A 7,397-nucleotide genomic window follows, 5' to 3' on the forward strand; every position below is an offset into this window, starting at 1 on the left:
TAACCCTAGACACAATATAATCATGATAAATAGGGTAATCCTAGACATAATATAATCATGATAAATAGGGTAACCCTTGACACACTATAATGATGATAAAATAGGATAAATATCCTAACACTCCCCCTCAAGCTGGAGCATACAAATTGTATGTACCAAGCTTGGAACAAATAAACTCAATCCGACGACCCCTTAATGACTTGGTCAATACATCTGCGAGTTGATCGTTTGACCCAATAAACTCAGTACATATTTCTTTGGTCAACAACTTTTCACGAACAAAATGACAATCAATTTCTATATGTTTAGTCCTCTCGTGAAACACTGGATTTGATGCAATGTGGAGAGCAGCTTGATTGTCGCAATACATCTTCATAGTATGGATGTCACAAAATTTAACCTCTTGAAGGAATTGTTTCACCCATATAAGTTCACATGTTAGTGATGCCATTGCCCTATACTCGGCTTCCGCGGTTGATCGAGCTACTACATTCTGTTTCTTACTTTTCCATGAAATAATGTTTCCTCCCAGAAAAACACAATATCCTGTTGTAGATCGTCTATCAATAGGTGAACCTGCCCAATCTGCATCACAATACCCAGAGACATGAATGCTTCCTTTATCTTCATATAACAATCCTTGCCCGAGAGCCTTCTTTACATACCTTAAAATGCGAATGAGAGCATTCCAATGGTCAATACATGGAGCTTGCATGAACTGACTAACCACTCCAACTGCAAACTATAGATCTGGCCTTGTAATAGTGAGATAAATCAGTTTGCCAACCAGCCTCCTATACCTCTCTGGATCGGAGAATAATTCACCTTCTTCTGTCCTTAATTTCTGGTTTGGGTCTATGGGACTGTCTACCGGTCTACAATCAATCATGCATGTTTCTTGTAATATATCAAGAGCATACTTCCTTTGGGAGATTACAACTCCATCTTTTGATTGCGCTACTTCAATGCCTAAGAAATATTTGAGACTTCCAAGATCCTTGGTTTGAAAATGTCTACACAAGTACTCTTTTAGTTGAGATATTCCAACAACATCATTTCCTGTAATGACAATATCATCAACATATACTATTAAGTAAACACATTTCCCGAGAGAAGAATGACAATAAAAAACTGAATGGTCTGCTTCACTGCGTTTTAACCCAAATTTTTGAACAATGGAGCTAAACTTTCCAAACCAAGCACGTGGGGATTGCTTGAGGCCATATAGAGATCGATGCAATTTGCATACCATACCAGACTCCCCCTGAGCAACAAACCCTGGAGGTTGCTCCATATAAACTTCTTCCTCAAGATCACCATGTAGGAAGGCATTCTTGATATCCAATTGATGAAGTGGCCAGTGACGAATGGCTGCCATGGCAAAGAAGAGACGAATAGTAGTCATCTTGGCTACAGGAGAGAAAGTGTCACAATAATCAAGACCATAAACCTGAGTGTAACCTTTTGCAACAAGCCGAGCTTTGACCCGATCAATTTCACCATCAGGGCCAACTTTAACTGCATACACCCATCGACAACCAACCGCCTTTTTTCCTGGGGGGAAGGGGCACCAGCTCCCAAGTATTACTGTGGTCAAGAGCCTGCATTTCTGCAATCATAGCTTGTCGCCATCCAGGATGATCAAGTGCTTCTTTCACATTCTTGGGTATAACAACAGAGGACACTGAGGATAAAAGAGAAAAATAGAAGGGCGACAATCGATGATAGCTTAGAAAGTTATAAATGGGATGAGGGTTCCGAGTGGAACGAGTACCTTTTCTGAGGGCAATAGGCCATGCTGAATCATTTGCACCAGGAGGCGTGGGAGGAGGTGACGAGGGAGAAGAATCTGAAGTAGGAGATTCACCATTGTCTTGGGGAGGTGGACTATCCATTGGGGCCCTGTGTGGGATGATCTCAGTATGTGGAGAAACAGGTGTAGAAGGATTGTGATCATGACTGGGAATGACAGAGACAATAGAGCTATTTGACTCAACCATTGGAATAGGAAGGACCTGCTAGAGGATAGAAACATCCTGAACAGATGGAGAGAAGTAAGGAGTGTGTTCAAAGAATGTGACATTGGCAGACATGTAATACTTCTTAGTTTCAGGAGAGTGTTGAGACCTCGGCAAGCGTACCGAATCGTACAAGTAATAAATCAGTAAGTCCGAATATCGTTTTCCCAAGGGATTTGTTATGCTTCACTAATTGTTAAAGTTTACTAATTTAGTGATTAATAAACGTAATTTAGTAACACAGATGAATTTTAGCATGCAGATGAAATTAAAATGGTAAAAACAGTCTACTTAAAGTTCACTGGGGTTGAAATTCAAGTTCATCACTCCGGTAATTTTCTACTAACACAATTCCTCAAAATTAAGCATCGACATCCTAGGCGCATGCAGTCCTGATTCCTCAGAGACAGTTCTTAATCATTCAAACTAAATTGCTAATTCCTTAGCTAATTCAATTATCAGATTTGCCTTAAACACAATGTCACAGATGACTAAAAATTCCCTCCTATGTCTAGGACTCGAAATCCTTTAGCAGTTCTATCCTAGGTCCGCGGTCTCATACATTTTCCAATGATTTAACCGTTCAAATAGCTCAGATTTCCATCAAAAGCATGAAAAATAAGGATAGAACACATAATTCAAACAAGTTCATGCATTAATAGAAAAATTACAAAGAGTTCAGAAATTTACTCTCAACCCCAGTGAAATGGAGTTTTAGCTACACATATACAACATAAAAGAGAGAAATGATGGATTGGATGGTGGAAATTGGTGAATTTCCACCATGGAAGCCCCTTGGAGCAGCTGCAGCAGTGTCAGGTCTCCTCTCCGTTCCAGATCTCCATTCTGCACTTCTCTGGATCAGCTTTTTAAAGAGAAGGGCAATAATTGAGTCACGGGAAATTTTTGGACGAGCGTCCAATTTTCTGGACGAGCGTCCCAGGACGAACGACCCTGGACGAGCGTTGGGTGCGCTGGACGAACGTCCAATTTTCTGGACGAGCGGCCGCGAGTTGGACGAGCGTCAACTTGGACGAGCGAGTACATTGGGCGAGCGTGCACTTTGGCGAACGTCTTGGACGACTGGACGAGCGTCCACTATCTGAACGAGCGTCCCAACTTCTGGACGAGCGTCCCAACTGGACGAGTGCGCGGACGAGCGTGCTGGACGAGCGCCCTCCTGCAGACGAACGTCCCATTTCTGGACGAGCGTGCGCTGCTGGACGAGCGTCCCATACTGGACGAGCGTCCTCTGCTGGACGAGCGTCCCTGGACGAGCGCTGGACGAGCGTTCTCACTCTGGACGAGCGTTCTCACTCTGGACGAGCGTCCTATGCCGAGCGTCGCTGCATGCTGGACGAGCGTCCTCTGCATGCTGGACGAGCGTCCCTTTTCTTCTAAGTGGCGCCCAGGCGCCCCTTTTTATATCGCGCCCGGGCGCGAAACTCTCTGTAAATGCGCGCCCGGGCGCCCTTTTTCTCACGCCCGGGCGCGACCCTCTCGGTAAAATTGCGCCCAGAGTCCTTTTTCTCACGCCCGGGCGCGAAACTTTCGGCAAAACATCATCCATTAAGCCTGGTCCAAGTCTTTTATGATATCCAATCCTTATTTTTCATCAAAATAAACAACAAAAGCATCAAAAACATTTAAACAATCAAAATTATACTAATATCAACAATTAAACACTTTTCATGAGAATTAACACTAAAACATACTCAAAAGCCCCACAATTTAAGCAACAAAAACAAGTGAACTTTTCACCTATCAAACTCCCCCAAACTTATATATTTTCGTGTCCTCATGAAAATAGACAATAACAACACAATCGAACCCAACAAAGCAATTAATATTCCATCACATAATATCTGACACAACAGTAAGGATTGTACCTACACCTCCAAATATTCAGATCACATGTCATGACTTCTATATTGACAAGTTCTTGAATCCAAAATGATAAGACAACCAGAAAAAGAATACAACCACAATGCTCAATCTGTGTTTATCTCAACCTGCAAGTGTTTACAACTCCAATTCATACTCAAATTGTCATCAACTACTTCATCAACTTTTGCAAGTCATCTCATATACACTTCAAACATTCTGATTTAAATCAAAAGGACTTTCTTAGGTTATAATTTGGCTTGGCTAGAAGAAACATGGTTTTACAGGGAAACAAAACAACACTAAAGAAGAGGAGAACAAGAACATAACAACAGTGAAACTTTATTCATCAACTACCTCTTCATTCATCACATAACACATTTTTTTTGAATTTTTCTCTAACTTTGATACTTTTTTTTTTCTTTTCAATTGTTTTTCATCAGTTTAAGACTCAACTGATTATGATTTCCCCCAAACTTAATTTCTACCTATCTCTTGACAATTATGTTTCATGTTCTCTTCTTCTAGAGTGTTGGATAAGGTAGATTGTTCTGTAATATGCTGAGGGTTCACAAAAAATATATATAAGGCTCAAACAGGATAACAAAGGATTAATATTCACATATGGGTAGTCATCTGGCCAAGTAGCTAATTTCATCACACAAAACTGCCTTTCTCATTTCTAAACCAGAATGTATCTGTGTTAATAAGAATTATGCAAAAACCAAATTCATAGCAATAACAACTTCTCACTTGCTCTCAAAGCTTTCTCAATACACTCAGCTATTCAACTTCTGGGTCACAATCAATCAGATTCAAGAACCAGTCATATATAATCATAACACAAGTTCTAAAATTCAGATTCTGCAATAACAATCTCACAATCATGCCAGTTATCATGGACAGAATTCCAAATTCAAATTCAAACTTCAAACACACAATTCACAATCAAATCATTGCAGAAACATAATTCAATCCACACAACCAGACATATTCAGATTCAATCCACACAACCAAAATAACTGAAAACAAAAATAGATAGAGTTAGAAAGCTGGGTTGCCTCCCAGTAAGCGCTTGTTTAACGTCTTTAGCTCGACACCTGTTAAGCTTATGGTGGATTTTTTATTTTGGTGAGCTTCTTTCCTCTGTTCCACCAACAACCCTTCCACTGTTTTCTAGATATCTTTCTGGTTACCCTGGAGTAAGGAGCTTCAACTTCAAATCTTCCGTCTTTGGTTTTGCTTTTGAAAACCCACAACTTATCTTTCAGTATAATTGGCTCTCCTAATCTGGGTTCCTTGCTTTGCATCAACAACTGGTGGTCATCTGATTTATCACTTACACACATGATTTCATTTGCAGCTTCAGGAATTACCTTTTCTTCATTACACTGCTGCACATCATCAAATGCATTAAAAATTACCTCCTCATCTTTGTCTTTCAGTTTCAGCGTTCCATCATCCATATTAATGACAACTTTTGCTGTCTTCATGAATGGCCTTCCCAGAATCAGAGGAATTTCTGTATCTTCTTTCATTTCCATGACAACAAAATCCACCGGAAATAAGAATTTATCTACCGTTACAAGAACATCTTCTACTACTCCCTGTGGATATTTGATCGACCTGTCTGCCAATTGCAGAGTCATGCGTGTGGGCTTTAACTCTAATTCTCCAATCTTATTAAACATTGACAGAGGCATAAGATTGATGCTGGCTCCAAGATCAATTAACGCATTCCCAATAGCCAGTTCACCAATAGTGCATGGAATTGTAAAACTACCTGGATCTTTAAACTTTGGAGGAAGCAACTTCTGAATGATAGCACTGCATTGGCCCTGTACTTCTATAGTTTCTTCCTCAATATACTTCTTCTTCTTCTTAGTGAGAAAATCTTTCATGAATCTTGAATAAGCAGGTATTTGTTTCAGTGCTTCTGAGAAAGGCATCTTGATTTCCAATTTCTTGAAAATATCAATGAAACTCTGGAACTGTCTTTCCTTATCCTTTCTAGAGACAACCATTGGATATGGAAGAGGTTTCTCGTACACATGTTCTTTCTTTTTCTCTCCCTCTCTCTCTTTTTCTTCATCTCCCTGTTTACTCATCTCATCTTTTTCTTCTCTCACTTTTTTCTCAATCCCTCTTTCTTCCAGAATTCTTCCTGATCTTGTAGTAATAACATTGCAATCTGCCTTTGGATTTACTTCAGTGTTTGCCCCAAAGTCCTTCTCTGGTTTTTCTTCCAACTTTTTAGCTAATTGACCCACCTGAATCTCCAAATTCCTAAGTGAGGCTTCTGTGCTTTTATGGTTGGAAATTGATACATGCATAAACTGCTGAAGAGTTTCTTCCAGTTTTGAAGTTCTGTCTGTCAGAGTAGGTTGTTGTTGAAAGTTCTGTGGAGGTGGTCTGTTGAAAGGAACAGCTTGTCCCATACTCGGATGAGGTCTCCATCCTTGATTAAAACTTTGACGTTGATCATAATTCGTCTGAAGACCTTGATTTCCCATATAGTGCACTTCTTCATGAGACATGCTTTGCACTGCACATTGACCATTATTATGATTTCCTCCGCACAATTGACAACTCTGAACCATCTGATGTTGAAATTGAGAAACATTCTGCAGTTCTTTAGGTAGCTGAGATAACTTCTTCATTAATGTCTCAAGTTGCTGAGTCATAATCTTGTTCTGAGCTAGTAAAGCATCTTGAGTTTGAAGTTGAAGAACACCTTTTTGTTGAAATTGAGCTCTCTCACTCTGAACTTCATTATCATTTGCAGCCATGTTTTCAATCAGTTCATGTGCTTCTTCAGGCGTCTTCCATCTGATACTACCTCCAGCTGATGCATCTAACATTAACTTTGTTTGGGATTTCAGCCCTCCAAGAAACAGATTTAACATTGTAGGCTCATCAAATCCATGAGTAGGGGTTTTTCTCAGTAGGCCTTTGAATCTATCCCATGCTTGACCTAGAGTTTCATCAGCATCTTGTTGGAAAGAAGAGATCTCCTGCTTTCCCTTATTGACTTTGGACTGAGGGAAGAACTTGTTCAGGAATTTGGCAACCACATCATCCCAGACTGTCAGACTATTCTCTGGAAAAGCATTCAGCCACATTTTTGCATTACCAGCCAATGAGAATGGAAATAAGCTGAGTCGGATTGCTTCATCTGGAACCTGGTGAATCCTCACTGTATTACAGATCTCCATGAAAGTAGCCAAGTGAGTGTATGGATTCTCGTGAGATAATCCATGAAACTGATTATTCTGCACCAGATGAATAAGAGCTGGCTTCATCTCCATGTTAGCAGCATTCACCACTGGTCTTGCAATACTGTTGAAGTGCAGAGGTCCTGAGAAAGTGTTATAATCTGCAAGAGTACGTCTTCCTTGCCCAGAACCTTCTCCAGTGCGATTATCTTCCATTTCTTCTTTTTCTTGCCCAAATGAAAAGTCCAGAATTTCCTCAGAGATAGCAGATGATTCTCTA

At 40.2% G+C, this 7,397-nt stretch overlaps 1 non-coding gene across 1 annotated transcript; it reads left to right on the forward strand.

Moving 5' to 3' along the window:
- Positions 1-6,821: 6,821 nt before the first annotated feature.
- Positions 6,822-6,924, forward strand: LOC128194162 (small nucleolar RNA R71). The gene has a single exon (XR_008245477.1). It is a non-coding gene; the product is annotated as a small nucleolar RNA R71 (small nucleolar RNA).
- Positions 6,925-7,397: the final 473 nt, after the last annotated feature.

This window comes from Vigna angularis, chromosome 9 (genome assembly GCF_016808095.1).
Source record: "Vigna angularis cultivar LongXiaoDou No.4 chromosome 9, ASM1680809v1, whole genome shotgun sequence".
NCBI classification, from domain to species: domain Eukaryota; kingdom Viridiplantae; phylum Streptophyta; class Magnoliopsida; order Fabales; family Fabaceae; genus Vigna; species Vigna angularis.